General features: G+C 44.4%; 1 long non-coding RNA gene across 1 annotated transcript in view; it reads left to right on the forward strand.

The window, feature by feature from the left end:
* Positions 1–702: 702 nt before the first annotated feature.
* The window catches only part of LOC310682580, a 49,914-nt gene continuing 32,395 nt past the window's right edge, over positions 703–18,221 (forward strand). Inside the window, exons 1-2 of the long non-coding RNA XR_014514018.1 lie at positions 703–757; positions 3,870–3,954. This is a non-coding gene — a long non-coding RNA (uncharacterized lncRNA). The remainder of the gene's footprint in view (positions 758–3,869; positions 3,955–18,221) is intronic.

Below are 18,221 nucleotides of genomic sequence, written 5' to 3' on the forward strand. Positions count from 1 at the left end.
ACTTTCTCTATAAGAATTTATCTGTTTGCAGGCTCACTTTTTGCTAATGTATATCTTAGGCAGACAGAGTGGAACCAGAGGCTCTCTGTGCCTCCAGTGAGCACTCTGTGTATGCTCTTTAACTATCCTGTTTATTTTCTTCAAGTTTGTTTGCCCTGATAGTGGCAACTGCCATTTTAGAGATGAGCCATTGTGGCTTAGTGGCTAGAGCGCAGGACTAGGACCTGGGAGACAGGGTTCATATCCCCCACTTAGCCATTGTTATCACATAACAAAACAAGCTGCTCCTTTTGGACTATTCTGTTGCTTGGTAGTTCGGCCCACTTGTGATATTGCTCCTAAAAAGAACTTTGGGTTTCTTGAGGGCGTGCTTCCCTCTAAAGGGCAAACAGGTGTACCTGGACAGGTGGTGGGCTGCCTCGAGTTTGTTAAGTCATTGGAAACATTTATGTCTGGCCTAGCAGGTGATCTTAAGGCTTGGCCCGCTTGGCCCTAGAATTTGATGGCCTCTGGCAGCGTTTCCGGCCTGAATAGCTTCCCCATGTGGTGCACAAAGCATTGGTTTCACCAGTTCCTCTCATTTAGTTTTTTGCAGACTATGACAGAGCCTTTGCAGATGCCTCCAGAGATTGCTTCTCCTGCAGAGGTTGACTTGCTGATGGCCTAGGTGCCTTATTCCAGAAGGAAGCATCTTCAGAGATGGCGATCCAGGAGCAGGGAAAAGGGGAGCAGGGATGATGCTTACACCTCCTTGCAGGTACGTCAACATCAGATGTCTACTACCAGACTTTTAGAAGACGTCTAAGGCAGCCCTGTTTAGGGAAGCCTTTAATGTTTGCTGCATTACTGTATTTTAATCTGTTGTTGGAAGCTGCCCAGAGTGGCTGAGCAAGCCCAGCCAGATGGGCGGGGTACAAATACATCACCATCATCATCATTATTATTATTATTATTATTATTATTATTATTATTATTATTATTATTATATTGTGGGAGAGTGGACTAGATCATCCTCAGGGTCCCTTCCACCCCACTATTCTTTAAGTTGCAGTTCACTATGGGAATGTTAGATGCAGGGCTGCCATTATCCCCTCAGCTTGCTAGGATCACAGGGACGGGGACATGTGGACCACTTGTGCAGCTCCACATTTCAAATGGAAATTCCCTGAGCAATAGAATCTTAAGCTGTATGCAGGAAGCTGGCCCGGCAGCAGCTTTGTTGGGACTTTTTAGGGTTTCTGGCCGGCGTAGGCCCTGTAAATTTACACATCATGGTGGCAACTCAAGGCAGGGCATTCTGCCCAAGTGGGGGCTGGGGACTAGCAAGCAATAACTCAATACCTCTCACCCATATTTCCATAAAAATATCTTCCTTGAAAACCTGGCTAAAAGGTTATCTAGATGGGTCAGTGGTTTTGTGCTTGTGAGAAGGGTTTTTCCCAAGGTTTGGGATTCCTCTGGCTTTTCAGCCAGTGGCTCAGAACACAGCAACTCAAAGCCAGTCAGAGAGCTACCTGTGGTAGCAAGTAAGAAGGTTAGGAAGCAGCTTTCATTGGGACGTATGGAGGTATCCCCTTGATTCTCCTGCTATTCCTATTTTCATTTATCCCCTTTGGGGATCGTCCCTAAGAAAGCCACATATAATCCCCCTTATAATTTATCGCATCCCATAGGCACCTCAGTGAATGACTCTCTGGAATTGTTCCGTGAAATATGCATCTTTGGATCAGGCAGTTGAGCTTACCAACAAATTGGATGAGGGCCTGGTTGGCATTATGCGATATTGAATTGGCTGTTAGGCTGCTGCCGGTTCACCCTCTAGATTATATGCAGTTGGGCTTTAATTGGATGGTCCTTGCATTTATAAGGCGATGCCAATGGGTTGCACTATAGGCTGTGCAGCACTCGAGTCCTTTAGCATCTTTCTGGATTGAACATTGCGAGTCAAGACTCGTTTAACTGGGGGTACCATTATTTGGATTATCTTACTGGCTGGTTCATGTGACATCAGCCTCTGCTAAGGCTTACTGTACGCCCCTTTTATTCCCTGAGGAGCTGGGTGTTCCCAGTGGTTAGGACAGTGGCTCCACTGCCCCTTTAACGTATTTGGGGGCTAGCTGGATACCGTTGCTCATACCTCTGCTTGCCTGTGGAAAAACTGTTTGCCGTGAAGGACGTTATTCTTGTAATACTTCCTCTGATAGCAAATGTTGCTTTGTCAGATTCTATCATTGCTAGGTCAGTTTTAAAAAATAAAATAAAATACAAATGGCATGCAGGGTGGTTGTTCCAGGCTGCCCCTTCCATTCCTGCTTGGCCAGGTGGTCTCATGGCCCTGGGTCCCTTCATCATCCTGTATAGTGGCCTTGAGCCTGGCAGGGCAAGGCAATCACATGTGACCTAACTTTTCTTGAGTTTTCCCCATTGTAGTGTCAGCGCACATCTGGACTGAGGAGTGCAGGGACCGTCGGGTCTGTCTTGGTCTGATAACCAGTCAGTGTGAGGGTCCTGGCAAAATGGTCCTCATGCTTCGGCAGTCTCCGCCCCCCTTTTATGTGCTTTCCAGCTGCACTGCTTAAGGTTTAATATTGCGTTTCTGCTCGCTTTATTACGGGATCATCTATTGTTTTCGCTGTCACTATATCCCGTTTTCAGTTGGAGAGCTTCAGATCCTGGGCTCTGGACGCCCAGCTATAGCCGGATTTTCTGGAGCTCCTGTGGCGCTTTGGCAACAATTGATAATTAAGAGGAGGAGTAGCTTACATTTCCCCTTCTGCTTTCAGGTCTTATGAGAAGGCCTGGACTGATTTCTTAGCGTTTAGCTGGCAGTCCTCGGCCATTCAGAGGAACTTGCCTCCATTCTCTGAGCAGGACCTGCAGTAATTCGCCCACCTGCTGCAGATCGGATGCACTGTTAAAACTATCAGAATTCAGTCCGCTGCAATGTCTGCTGGAGTAAAGCTTTAATTTTTCAGAGACCCTTCTAAAAGTGTGTCGTGCGCAGGGTCTCGGAAAGTTGGTAAAGGCTCCAGCCTTCACAGGACTGCAGGCAGGAAGCCGGTCAATCTTGACCTATGCAGTATCCGCAACAAGTTAATACTTGTCTCCTAGTTCTAGTTCTAGACGAGACTTCTTTCAGTATTCCATTGTAATTTTGGTGTACTGAGGGTTGGGGAAATTGTGTTGGAGCCAGCACGGGGCTGAGAGTTTGGAGGCTTATTGCCTCTGGATGTTTCCTTATCTGCTTTGGAGCTTGTCATAAGTGTCTGGAGCTCTAAGTCAGACCTAGTGGGCAGGGTTGCCATCATCGGGCTTCCAGTCACAGGTAAGGTGGGCCCTTGCCCTGTTATTGTATTCTAGAAATATTTGGCTTTTCGTTCCCCTGGGGGCTGGCCCGATTCTAGAAGTTGCTGGTTCTCGTGAGTTGCTGCTTCGGGATATATGTGTTTCCCTTTTGGAGTTGAGACTTGTAGTGCACAACTCCAAAAACTGACCAGCTGGGTCGGGGGGAGGTTGTCCGCCTCCCAGTGACTGGGGAGGTGGGCCCGTTCCCGGTCAAGGATGTAAGGAAGTACTTGGCCTTGAGACCTCCTGGGGACAGCCCCCTACTCATGCAATAAAATGGTCACCCTTTGGCACGACACCAGTTCACATAAGTCATACGTAAGGCCATCTCTGCTTGGGGATCTCGGCCTCTGGTTTCGCTCCTCATTCCTTTCGCATAGGTGCAGCGACTATGGCAGCCCATTGGGGCTTCTCAGCCGCCAGGATATAGGATTTGGGGAGATGGAAATCGTATGCTTTCAAGGGTTATGTGCGAAACAAAATGCTGAGTTTGGTACTAATGCTTGTTGTTTCAACCCTTGTAGATCCCACGCTGGTCCGCGTCTGGATAGTGGGACACAGCATCGTTCATTGGGCTGGCAGCAGAGCGAGGCAGTCTGCAAGGGGAGCGTGTCTCAGCCTCCCACAGCACGTGCAAGTGTCATGTTTTTCCAGACGCGGAATGTCATGGGGAGAGTTTATGCCGCTGATTGGTCACCGGCTGCTTTCGTCCAATCCCTGTCATGGGACCAGGGCCGCCCAATCCCTGTCATGGGAATCCTTGTCATAGGACCGGGCAATCCTTGTCATAGGAAGGCCATAGTGGTGCAGCTGGGAAAAAATGATGTGGCAACTATTGATTGCCTTGCTTTGCGCACCTCAATCCAAGGGATTTGGAGGCATTGGCAGCCTTATTACCTTCAGTGAGAATAATTTGGTCTCACCGGTTGCAGAGGCAAACCTGGCGCGGTGTTCCCGCCCGGAGGCCGCTGTAAGGGCCAGGAAGCGCATTAACTCTGCTGTTTGAGTGAAGGTATTGGAGCTGGGTGGTTTGGTGATTTCGCACCCAGACATTAATTTTAAGGCTGAGGCCCTTTACCGGGCAGATGGAGTGCACCTCTCCAATTTGGGGAATGATGTTTGGCTGGATGTGGTGGCTAGTAAATTGGGTTCATGGTTGGGTTTGTGAGTGGTTGGCGGCGAGCGTTAGAGCTCGTGTGGCGGTTAGGCATTGGTTATAATCTGCTGGTGGTGGAGGGGTCTGAACAGGCGGTGCCTGCCCCTCCTACTGCGCTGAAGGGAATTCTGTTAAAGGAATCCTGGGGCTTGCCATGTTTTCGTCCAATCCCTGTCATGGGACCAGGGCCGCCCAATCCCTGTCATGGGAATCCTTGTCATAGGACCGGGCAATCCTTGTCATAGGATTATGGCAAGCTTTCGGGGAGCTGCTGGGGAGAGCGGCGTGGGTCCGACGCTTAGCTCAGGTGACCCCCCAGTTTGACTTTCTCTTCTACTGGCTACCGATCGGACCTCGGGATGCCAGTTCTGTCCCAGGCGGGGGGGACAGATAGTCATAACCAATGTCTAAACAACCACTCACTGATTTTGTATTTTAATAAAGTTGTGGCCAAAATAGTGCCCAAAAACCAAAACTAAATTACGTGTTATGTGTGAAGTTATTTGAGGGGTGGCCTGGGGACCTACACGCGCAAAGCGTGTTCTCCAATAAATGAGAGCACGTGTTGCGGTGTGGGCCACCGGGCCAGGCCTCTTGTTGCCAGGCTGGTTAATAGTTATTGCCTGGCATTTGTGATTGGAAACCCGGGTTGCTGGGGCAAATTATATGTTGCAAATTGGGTGGGTGGGACCATAGTCTTTAAATATTGGTGCACTCTGGTTTCTCTTTCTCTTTGCAGAGTGCATCGGATCACCCGCCCACCCGCCCTCTTTTCCGGTTGACCTTGCTTTGCCTGTCATGGGGGTCGTCTGCCTTGGCGCAGGGGCCTAGTAGGAATTTTGCCATTTGGTGATTGGCTGTGCCATTTGGTTTTTGCCTACTACTCTGCAATTCGTCACAACTTGTAAGGTTGCGGTTAGGCATTGGTTATAATCTGCTGGTGGTGGAGGGGTCTGAACAGGCGGTGCCTGCCCCTCCTACTGCGCTGAAGGGAATTCTGTTAAAGGAATCCTGGGGCTTGCCATGTTTTCGTCCAATCCCTGTCATGGGACCAGGGCCGCCCAATCCCTGTCATGGGAATCCTTGTCATAGGACCGGGCAATCCTTGTCATAGGATTATGGCAAGCTTTCGGGGAGCTGCTGGGGAGAGCGGCGTGGGTCCGACGCTTAGCTCAGGTGACCCCCCAGTTTGACTTTCTCTTCTACTGGCTACCGATCGGACCTCGGGATGCCAGTTCTGTCCCAGGCGGGGGGGACAGATAGTCATAACCAATGTCTAAACAACCACTCACTGATTTTGTATTTTAATAAAGTTGTGGCCAAAATAGTGCCCAAAAACCAAAACTAAATTACGTGTTATGTGTGAAGTTATTTGAGGGGTGGCCTGGGGACCTACACGCGCAAATCACCATCTCTCAGTCTCGGTTTCCCAACTGGTAAAAATCAGAATTTCACTGAGAATTTCCTTATTCAACTCTCAGGGCAGGGTTGGCCCTCCCATATTGAATACAGAATACAGTGGTGCCTCGGGTTAAGAACTTAATTCGTTCTGGAGGTCCGTTCTTAACCTGAAACTGTTCTTAACCTGAGGTACCACTTTAGCTAATGGGGCCTCCCGCTGCTGCTGCACCGCCGCCGTGTGATTTCTGTTCCCATCCTGAAGTAAAGTTCTTAACCTGAGGTACTATTTCTGGGTTAGCGGAGTCTGTAACCTGAAACATCTGTAACCTGAGGTACCACTGTAAATGCTTAACTCCTGTAGTAAATAACATTGAACACAATGAGGCTTACATCTGAGCAGTGAACATGCATAGGACTGCATTGTCTACCACTTATTTTGAATGCAGGCTGTATACACTTTTGCTAGGATGTTTATGGGCTTAGCTGAACTGTGCAGTTTCTTAGGTGTGTGTCTGTGAGTGTGTGCATGGAGGAGTTAAAGACAGCAAAAAACAACAACAACCTCCTATAATTTCTATATTTCTCTACTGCATTGCATTATGCAAGTTCCAGAACTAACAGCTTCCCTTTCCCAATCTGTCATAAGTACATGGCTGAAGATTAAAGATCCCTAATAATGGAGTGGTTTTTTTATTTTTTTACTGACCTCATTACACCTCCTGCCCCAGAGAAACACCATGATGTAAATAATTGGGAAGTTCTAAAAATAGCATGTTAGTTTCAGAAGTCATTAAGAAGATCTGTTGCTAAGTTAAAAGCACCAAGAAGTTGAAGAACTCTCTGTGCCATTAAAAAAAAGGAGGGGGATGACATATCTTGGCCAATGTATACTTGACTTTGCTTTTGAGTCAGACCAATAGTCCCAGTCACTAGACTGCTCATTTGAGAAATGGAGAGTGCACAGATCAACTGAGGAAAGGGCCTATGTATATCTTGTGCATATTTGCATGCCAGGGTATGAAATGGCCACACCTACTGTTGGCATGTAGCCCCCAAAGGACTGACCAAGGAGTCTTTCCCAGCAACACTGTCATGATCAGCAATCCAGATTCAGATTCCTGCAATGCCCTATCCCACACTCTTCAGATAATTCACCAAACTTTCTGGATAGACTTTTGGAGATCACATAGGGTAGAAAGTTCAGGTATCTCCCTTCCTCAGGCCCCAGGTAGTCCCCAAGCTTGGAGATGCAGGCACGTGTGTGTGTGACATCATGTGCACAACACGGATTGTGTGAAGTCACACACGTCTTCCAGTGCCATACAGGCTTGACTGTCACAGCCTAGCAGACAGCTGCCTTGACCTGCGCAGTTTCAGGAGATGCAGTGTAAGCTGGTGCCATCTTGCTCAGTGGTTGGGCCTCCTCTGCCCTCTCAATATTCAGGGGGCTGAGCCCCCTGCTAATGAATATTGAGGGGACTGACAACACCTCTGGCCACTACAGGTGGTGTGCCTGCTCCTTCCACTTCCTTTCCTCAAAATCAAAGTCAGAAAAAAGCTTTGTTCATTTGATGAGGAGAGACCAGGTCAAGGTGCCATTTCTGGCCCTGCCACCTCCATCACATCCTTATGCCTTGTTCAGCCACCCTTCATGTGCTGGAGGGTGAATATCTACAGTGGGGGGATTGCTGTAATTCCACAGGTTCTCTGAATGGCACAGGTTAGAACCCTGATCAGGGGTGGGGGTTCTAAATGGTACTACAGGACTCCCCACTGCAGACCTTCTTCTCCAGCGCATGGAGGACACCAGGGCCTGCTGCTGAGCAAACAACGGAGGGTTTCTGGGGAGTTAGCTCATTGTGTGATGGACCTGGTGACTGAATTGGGGCACTTGTTATGCCAGCACTTGCTCTTCATTTAGAAAGCTCCTAGTGGCGTTCATCAGCTCCCTGTGGCTTCTCGTTTCCAGGTGCTTTTCATGTCCAGAGATCTTAATTACCCTGTTAAACTGCTGAGTGGGAGGCAACGACAATCTGTGACCAGCAAGGGCAGGTCTTTGGGCAATTTTTGTAGTGGGTAAAAAAATTCTGATCCCACAGCAGATAACAGAAGAAGAAAGGAAAATGAAAAGAGGGTGCACATTTTCAATAACTGTGGCATCTTATGGACTCCACTCTGCCCTTCCTAATAAAAGTATGTATTGCTCAGTAGGCATCTCAATTAACCGCCAGTTTCATGATGCTCATTCCATCCTGCAGCCTTGCCTCCCTGGGGCCAAGCACTCTAACACGCCTCCTTGGCTTCTGCTCTTTCTTAGTCCTTTGCGAGCTCAAAAAGAAAAACATTTTTTTTAAAAAAGCAACGATTTCTCTACCTCCACCATCAATTAATTATCCTTGCCATATTTTAAAATCCCGACAGACTTTTCTGGCGATCTTTTGCTCTTTCTGTAATAGGAGAAAATCACACTACTTATGAAGCTTTCTGCAATTTTTGTTATTCTGGCTACGTATTCTTATGATCACCATGTCCTTGCTCAAATTCATTCTGTAATAAAATAGTCTAGGAGCCGGACCTTGCATACTCTGCATGTGGTACTCTGAGTTATTCTTAAGCCCTTGTCATTCTCCCCATAAGCGGTTAATCATTGCTTCATGACTGGTACTTCCACTCTCATGTTCTTCAAGAATATATCCTGCTAGAATCTAGGGGCGGGGGGAGTTTTTGCTGGCTGAAATCAAATATGATAAATTAAGGGAGAGGGTGGAGGAAGGTATGCCTTGTTTAAGTGAGATCAAAGTCAAATTTTATTTATTGCCTAATTCCCTCTGGTACACCTTGTGCAGGGAAGCGGTTGTGTGTTGTGTCAACAAATGTGCTGATTAATTGATTCCTTGGAATAAATATGTCCCTGCTTAGTTCAAGCAGACTGAAATCTTCTTTATCAAACTCTTCATGGGTTCAGAGACTGGATTTAACTACATTAATAATCCGAACACACCCAAATTCCTTGTATTTTTGTTGCTGTTGTTCTGCTGTGCCAGGGCTATGGGGCCATACATGGTATACTGTGCTCTATCAGGTGCTTCATTTAGCAGCATTACATAGGGTTGCCATATTTCAAAAATGAAAAATCCAGACAGAAAAGTGGTTGAGCTTTTTTGGACAAAATTGCAAAAACCAACCCACCATTTTTTGAGCTTTTTTTAAGGAGGGGGGCAAAAATGGCAGTTCTAACAAGGGTTGCCATACGTCTGGATTTTCCCAGACAATTCCACCAATTTCCACACGGTCAATACTTGTGAGTGCAGTATTCCAAATATGTCTGGGAAATTCCAGATACATGGCAACCCTAGCATTAGGTAAAGGTAAAGGGACCCCTGACCATTAGGTCCAGTCATGGCCGACTCTGGGGTTGCAGCACTCATCTCGCTTTATTGGCCGAGGGAGCCAGCGTACAGCTTCCAGGTCATGCTTCTGGCAAACCAGAGCAGCGCACAAAAACGCCATTTACCTTCCCACCAGAGCGGTACCTATTTATCTACTTTCACTTTGACGTGCTTTCAAACTGCTTGGTTGGCAGGAGCAGGGACCGAGCAACGGGAGCTCACCCCTTCACGGGGATTCAAACCACTGACCTTCTGATCAGCAAGTCCTAGCCCACAGCGTCACCCGCGTCCCAACCCTAGCATTACAGGCTTCTAAAATATATCTGGTAGGTTGCAATGCATGGCTATCAGACCGTGAGGTGACAAATTCAATGGGCCTCCCTTAGAAAAGGCAAACTGTCATTTTATTGGTATATTGGGTAGCACATATGAATATTGACTCTCATTTTTCTGTTACTATCTTCGGAGAGCACAGATTATGGCCAGAAAGCACATGAGGCCACCCCCTTGCTAATGCTAAGAAGTTGTGGGTCTCCTCCTCGGGAAGGAAGGCTTCCAAGAAATCAAATAATAGTAATTTATTTTGGTACTCTGCCCATCTGACTGGGTTGCCCCACACACTCCAAGCAGCTTCCAACAGAATGTATAAAAACACAACAGAATGTGCCACCTTAGGTTTCATGATGGAAGAAAGGTGAGGTATACATGTAAGAAAACCAAATTGAGGACCAGAAGCAACATGAATTGAATATGATTCACTGGGAAACCACAGCAGGATGGTGAAATTGCTTTGGGCTTACCATAGGTTGGGCACTATAGAAAACTGGGTGCTGGAGTAGATCATTTGATCCAGCAGACCTTTCCTGATGCTGATGTTACTGTGCAGGATTAATTTAGCAATAGCTCTATAACCATATCAATAGTACTGTACTGCCAAGTTCTAAAACATGAATGGTTGATCAGAAGACAACAGAAGTATAGGGATATCGCGGAGCAGGGAGTGGGGTCTGGAGGCAGCACACTCCCCACCAGCAGGCAGCCACAGTCTGCCTGCACGCGTAACCCTGGGGTGCAGGAAAAACTCCCCCTCAGACAAGTCATGGCTGCCTGGAACATCGTCCCCTGTGTCTGACCTTTTGCGGTCTCAGCAGTCAGCAGTGTCCTGTCTGTGAACTTTTTCCCTGAGACCTTTTGTCTCCATTCGTCATACACTGTGCAAGGGGAAAATGGCGCTGTGGAACAGGTGCCAAAATAGCTTTGTACCACCCCACGATATCGGGACGGAAGATGTGTAAAGGTCACAGCCCAAAATGTACCTGCCTAGCTTGCATATTGTCTCAATAAAAGGAGGCTCCACAGGAATGGCAGTAGCTCGCTTCAGACCACCTGTGCGCAGCTCACATGATGATCAACACCTGTCTTGGGCCTTCACTTCACAGAAGAGTACACCTACAGGGATTAAGTCAAACCATTGAAGAGTTACAGCACCTGCTATGAGAAGGTTGTAGAAGGAGTGTCAACTTGAACAAAATATTGGGGGGGGTAAGCCCTACCCCATACAATTCATCACATGATACAGTGTATGCACACCAGCTGAATGGAAATGACCATCAACCTTGGGGGGGGGGGCTGGCCCCCTCAAATATTCTATTGGGGGCAAAGGCCCCCTTGGCCCTTAGGAGTTGGCTCCTATTGGCTGTAGAGGCTGATACAGGAGAGACATATTTTGTTGTAGCTGGGAAGATGAAAGAATGAACATCAGTCATTTTAAGCAGCCTGGAAGATCTTTCACACATGCACACACACACACACACACACACACACACACACACAGCCCCCCGGAATCCACGCTTTTGTTTAAATAAAGATGGACATTTCAAGTAAGACTATGATTTAGATCATAGCAGTCCATTGGACACCTATCCCTAAACACCAAGAATGGATGAATATGTCTCTCATTTAAAACCAAATTCAGGTAAAATGATAGTAATGGCAAAAGCAAGGAAGGAAAAAAAATGGGTATACACATTAAAGGAAAAATATTTGCTAAACGTTGCTAAACCTTACATTCAAAATTTGGACGAAGACAGGTTTTCTCCTTTTTCTGCCTTCGCTTTCAGAATAACCATTCATGATAAATGGCAGTGGGATAAAAGCTCTGTAGTGCCCATCTGACTGAATTATGTCAGTTCCCACCCATTGTGCTCCTGCAGAATGAAGCAAGCAAGCGCGGCTTTAATGGTGCAGTCAGTAAATTGTGAAACATGTTATAGCGGTCCAGCATGAATGCTTATCTGAGATCAAGGATTCTTTAACTGAAATGGCTCATTCTTCTCTATCAGAACCATACCTTGGTGATATATCAGATTACAAGGTACAGTATTCAAGCCAAATGTGTTTTTTAAAAAGCCCTCTGTGTTCCCTTGTCTGAGTGCACCCAATCTAAATGTATTATGGAAACTGAATGCAATTTACAATTGCCTGCTTCTTCTTCTTTGCACATGCTGGACTGGGATGGAGGGGGTAGAATTAAAAGGTTCAATAATGATATCTGAAGTTTCATCTGCAATGTATTTCTTTCACTATTGGTTACAGGAGCTGACAGTTTTATTGATCTTTCAGCATGATGATTTCTAGAAAGAACTGCTATTTTAAAATGCTTGGTGACCTATCTTCCACTTTCCTTAAAGCACATGAAATTGAGATACTGCCGCTTTATACATTTCTAGAATTTCCATTTAGTTGGTAGGCAGGACAAACAACAGATGTGTGGAAAAATTAAATGTCTGCAAGGCACAGTCCATAGAGATCCATTTGAAACAAACTTATCAACAAAGATCTACAACCTCTTACAGGCCTTGGACAATCCCCAAACCTAAAACAGCTTCTCACCAGCAACAACAGGGCACATCACAAAGACCAGTCCCAGTGACTGAACCAGATACCAACTCTGTCCCCTTTTAACAAAACTGTTATAGGACAAAATAATAACATCAATGACATTTGGGCTTCATTCACTTTCTCAGCTTTCACAATCATCTGCCAGCAATGCTCTTTTGCATTCCATGTAAGATAGACAGACCAGTATCTATGCAGAAGAGTAATTGTCTATAAATTCAGCATCAGAAATGGCAATATTTAAAGAACAGTGGATGAATGTTGAAACCTCCCAGAATACTCTGTAAGAATACCCTGGGTGAGTTAAGAGATTTCCACTGCGTGTGAAGACAGGCTCCAGGAGATTGAGTGGATGAGACCAATAGTGGGTCCAATAGTTGAGAATGCAGTTTCTGCACATGCTGTAGAGGGAACTGAGTGGTACATGGGCCTCGTTAACCTGGGAAGGTAGCCCATGTAGTAGCCCTTCTCGGTAGTGGCGCCCGCCCTGTGGAATGCCCTCCCATCAGATGTCTAAGAAATAAACAATTATCTGATGTTTAGAAGACACCTGAAGGCAGTCCTGTTTAGAGAAGTTTTAATGACTGATGTTTTAATGTATTTTTAATCTTTTGTTGGAAGCCGCCCAGAATGGCTGGGGAAACCCAGCCAGATGGGCAGGGTATAAATTATTATTATTATTATTGAAGGAAAACTGATCCTAAACCTCTGCGGCCTTGTGACTCTACTCATTGGTGAGAGAAAGGCTTCAGGAGAAAACCCTGAAGAAAGATCTGAACCTGCTGCCTTCTGGGACATCTTTAGAAGAGGAAAAGGCTAAGGAGTAAACCCTATAGAAATCAGAGTGTAGCCCCTAAGATGGTTGGGTGGTGTCTTGTAAGCCTCCTTTCAGCATCTCTTGCAGCCAAGCTGGTGCAAAACATATTGCTCTGCTTCGGCATGTAGGCAACTCTCCGCAAGCCGCGGGAGCCCGGCGCAGGCTTGCGGAGATCTGCGCGAAGCCTGGAGAGCGAGAGGGGTCGGTGCACACTGACCCCTCTCGCTCTCCACACTTCAGCGAATGCCTGCATTCGCCCCATAGGACGCACACACATTTCCCCTTCATTTTTGGAGGGGGAAAAGTGTGTCCTATGGGGCGAAAAATACAGTAATTTCTATTATTCAATTTAAAAAATGCTTGACTATGCTGCGTACCAGCAGTGGGGAAGCTTGGGCACTCCAGATGTTCCATTATTCCCAACCTGCATGGTCAGTGGTTAGGGATGATGCGAGTTGTAGTCCAGCAACATCTGGGGTGTTGGACTAGATGTCTGATGGGGTCCCTTCCAACTCTACAATTCTATGATTCTGTGATCAGGATGCCACAGGTTCCCCACCCTTCTGTATGCAGAGAAGCCACTTACAGCGGACTTTCTTATACTTGCAAGAATGTACAGCATGGGAAAAAACTGTAGCACATTCTATAAGTTCATGGAGAACTCTATTTTCCTTTTAATTCATGAAAGCAAGGAGTGCCATATGCTTCATTACATCATTGAAGAATGGCTTAACAAAAGAGTTTCTTCCCCAAGGAGTATGATTATTTTGAGACATCTGATACCTAGAAGCATCAACTCATCTATCATCCTAAAGCAACCAGTCGGTTGCATTTTTGCTTAAAATAACTCTCACTTTATTAGGCACCAGACTCTGTTCAGAAATATGGCTTTATGCCCTACAGATATTTAGTAGTTCAACCGCAACTGATTGGGCTTATAAATAGGAGTTTTAAATATGTTATGATTTTGTTTGAAGATCACAAGCAGTAGGGAATGGATTTAATTGGATTGTGAATTGATGGGGGCTTGCTGGTATCTGAGATGTAATAAAACTGTTTAAAAGCACCTAAAACTAGGAGAATTCATTTGTCTTTGGAAATAGCACTGCAGTTGCACAAGCCAAATCCCTGTGGTGGCAACAGTGGAAGCTTTATTTTTAATTGGAAGTGAGTCATGCTGAGAGTAGGGTAAAGTCAGCCACATCAGGACCCGAATGATATCGTGTAAGAGAGGTTAAATTGACTGCTCCTTTGTGTCCTAATGAGAACCAGCAGATCTCGGAATTTTCCATTCACCATTTGACTTCACAATATATCTCCAACACACAGGATAAATGCTTTTCAGTTCACAAATGGCCAATGCTCCTTTCTGGCTTGTTCAACCACGTGCCTTAATGTCTCAGCAGAAAATGTTTGTTTATTACATTTATATCCCTGTATATTTATATACTTCCAAATTGATCAGGGCAATATATATGCTGCCACCCTGACATTTCCCCTTTATATTAACCCTGTGAGGTAGGTCAGGCTGAGAGCTGGTGATTGACCCAAGGTCATCTAGTGAGCTTTATGACTGAGTAGGTGATTGAACCATGGGTCTCCCTAATCTAGACCAATACTCTAAACTGGATAAGAGAGGACATAAATGAATTAGTGCAAAACAACAAGCCATTATATCAGGAGCAGTCAACATGGCGTTGGTTGGGAGTTGTAAGTCACCAACATCTGGACCATGTTCGCTGAATTATACAGTGGCGATGCTGCAGAGGTATTTGGCCCATAGCACAGGTATGTATCTTGGCACACTTGCTGAGAACCAACATGCCCAGCTCATACAGGTGGCACACACACACACACACACACCACTAAGTGTGACCTATTTTTCATTCCATGCAAGCATAAATCATAAAACCTAGACTATAAAGCCTCATTAAATCTAATACTATTGTTGAACTTTAGTGAGTTTACAAGACTCTCGTGACATTCTGCACTAATGAATTGACATTTTGAGATGCTGTTTATCTCTGCCTCAGTTAGCTTGTGTGTTGTATTATCATACTGAAGACTAAATGTATATTTGCAATGAATATATTAAAGATCTGTTTGTTTTCTCATTTAAAGTGATTGACCATTTGGTGAATGTCTGATCTTTTTTTACAGTCTGCTACCTGAAGACCAGCATCCAAAAACTTCTTTAAAAATTCATTGTTTTCCACATGAAATAGCGCCCACAAATAATTCCTGTGCCTACATTTATGTGAAAAGATTAGACAGGAATCCTTATTCTGTTCTGGGCAAGTTTATGCAGGTGCTTGATAGGTTATGAATATGTCCTAGTCTCCTACATTAAATATTTTCTGTTGCTTGCTTTCATTGTGCTGCAATTTACTGTGTAGATTTCTGCTATAGAATTCTATACATAGACTGTATGGACTTACTGTATTTACTGTAAAGACTTCTGCTATATGTGGCAAAAAAGCAGGAAATTTATTTTAGATAGATGAGATAGATAGATAGATAGATAGATAGATATAGATAGATAGATAGATGATAGATAGATAGATATAGATAGATGATAGATAGACAGATAGATAGAGATAGATAGATAGATATAGATAGATAGATGATAGATAGATAGATAGATAGATAGATAGATGATGATAGATAGATAGATAGATAGATAGATAGATAGATGATAGATAGATATAGATAGATGATAGATAGCATTGGCTCTTATTAGATAGTTCTGTTGCCTGTTCTACCCTGCTTTGGGTATTCTCTTAATAAAAAGATTATTTTTACATATATATATATATATATATATATATATATATATATATATATGGTATCTATGGATATGTTTGCATCTACACACACACACACACACACACACACACACACACAGTGTGCACAAGCCACACACTTCCACCTGGAATCTAATTTAGTGCTTTATAACAGAGCAATATTTGGTCCGAAGTGTTTCAGAATCAGTCTAAATCGACACAGACTCCAATTATGCTTCAGGATTATTCCCAGGGGAACTAAAACAACAACAATAAAAATGACTATAACTTTGTTTTATCAGAAAGGATAAAATTTGCAAGTATACTAGCACCCCCAGAATGGATTCAGCTGGCCAAATCACACACACACGTGTTCAGGGTGTGTGTGTTTGTGTGCAGAATGCCTGCCAAAGTTCAGAAAGATATGGTTATTCCTACAGGAAATGCCTACACAGTTTTGAGGTGAATAAAAAAGGAATCCTTTAATCTCCCCCAATGTCTTGTAGGCGGTTGATCTGAAAATTGCAGACAAGAGGGAGATGATGGGTTATAAACCTGGGGCATATATGCAATGGGCATATATGCAAAAGCCATTTTCAAGTGTTTTGTTTTGTTTTGTTTTGCTTTGTTTGGGTGAGGAGACCTAAATGGGATCCATTTCCCTGTGGTAACTTTATGTTAGTATTTATTCAATGGTCCTGCAAGGCACTGAGCAAAATGGGTGCAATAAGATTTCCAAATATAAAGGGCTATAGATATATATGCACCAATATAATATTCACCAAGGCCACAGCAGGCAGGAAAGAGTTAAACTCCCCCTCCACACCCCCGAGGTGCTGCTTCTGCTCAGCCCCCACCTCCTTAAGGTGCCAAGGTGATTTAGTGGTTAAAGTGTCAGACTAGGACCAGGGAGGCCAGAGTTCAAATCCTCCCTCAGCCTCCATGAAGTTCTCTGGGTGCCCTTGGGATGGTGAACATATCACTCACAGGGTTGTCTTAAGGATAACATGGGGAAGGAAGAGAACCACGTTGGCCACCTTGAGCTCCTTGGGGAAAAGGTGGGATACAATAGTAGATATTTACATTCTAATGTAGAATCTAATGTCATGTCTAGTTTGTCTCTCAACATGTGTGTTTGTAAAAAGCTTAGGCCCAAACCTCATTTATCATCATTAATTAATCATCTGGGTTATTTTCTAAAAAGAGTTTGGGGTATAGAGCTGGTCCTGCATATATATAAAAAACTAAAATAGCAGACAATGATTGTCTACAATTGAACATTTCCAAAGAACCACAGGAAAACTTCATACAACAGGAAAACCTGTTCAACAACAAACTCATTATATTCTGCAATCTGAAATCTATTTTAACAAAGGTGAAATATCTCATCACTGGGTAATTAGAGCTACAGAAGAAATGCTAAACTCTAATGAAATCTATGAGGCTGTGTTGATTTATTTTATGGCATATATTCAATGCATGAATTACTGCTGCATTAGAAAACCTGAGAGTTTAACAAGGAGAATGCTGTTATCTTGCATTTAGAATTACACCTATTGGGAAAATAAAGTATTATTTCCAGGAAACTTTAAATACTACAACTGGCGGGGAAACTTACCCTATACATTCAGAAGCACATCTATATTTATTTTAATTTATATGACAAAACGTATTACTTAGCAGAAAGCCTCTAATTGGTTGACAAACTACAACCGATGCTTTAAAGGTACTGATAAAAACAATAAGAACTAATTGAAACAAAATTTGGTCCACATATAAATAAAACCAGCCATTTAAAAATAATTATGCAGAGTAAAATGATATGTTAGAAATGACATGCTAATATGACATGCCTGGGTAGGCTTGCGGAAAGAAAAAATTGTTTTAGCGGGTGCTGAAACAATTACAGGGAATGTACCGGCCTAATATCAATGGGCAGGAGTTCCAAGGTTTAGGCGCTGCTATGCGGAAGGAACGATTTCTTGCAAGTGTGGAATGACCATTATGTGGCATTTGCAAAAGTGCCAGTACCACAGTACAAAGTGGTCAAGGAGGCAGACATGGGGCAAAGTGATCCCTCAAGTAAATTGCCCCCAAACCGTTGAGGACTTTTGTAACAATAACAGCATGAACCTGGCCCAGTAACAAATTAGCAGGTGGTGCAGATCTTAAAGCAGAGGTGTAATACACTGACAAGGTGTCACTCCTGCCAGCAACCATGCTGCAAGATTCTGTGCTAACTGCTTATATTCTGTGCTAACCATATATATTACAAACTGCAAGGGGAGCCCCACACAGAGTTTGTAATCCAGTCTTGAAGTTATCAATCAAGGACTATTTGATCTTTCTTCCAGCATTCTCCTCTTTTGTGATCAAAATCATGTGAAGGGGAGAGTGGGGCTGCCATCACTGAGTCTACTCTCTCTATTGAA

This window comes from Podarcis tiliguerta (assembly GCF_965153285.1).
Source record: "Podarcis tiliguerta genome assembly, chromosome: 7".
Lineage (NCBI taxonomy): Eukaryota > Metazoa > Chordata > Lepidosauria > Squamata > Lacertidae > Podarcis > Podarcis tiliguerta.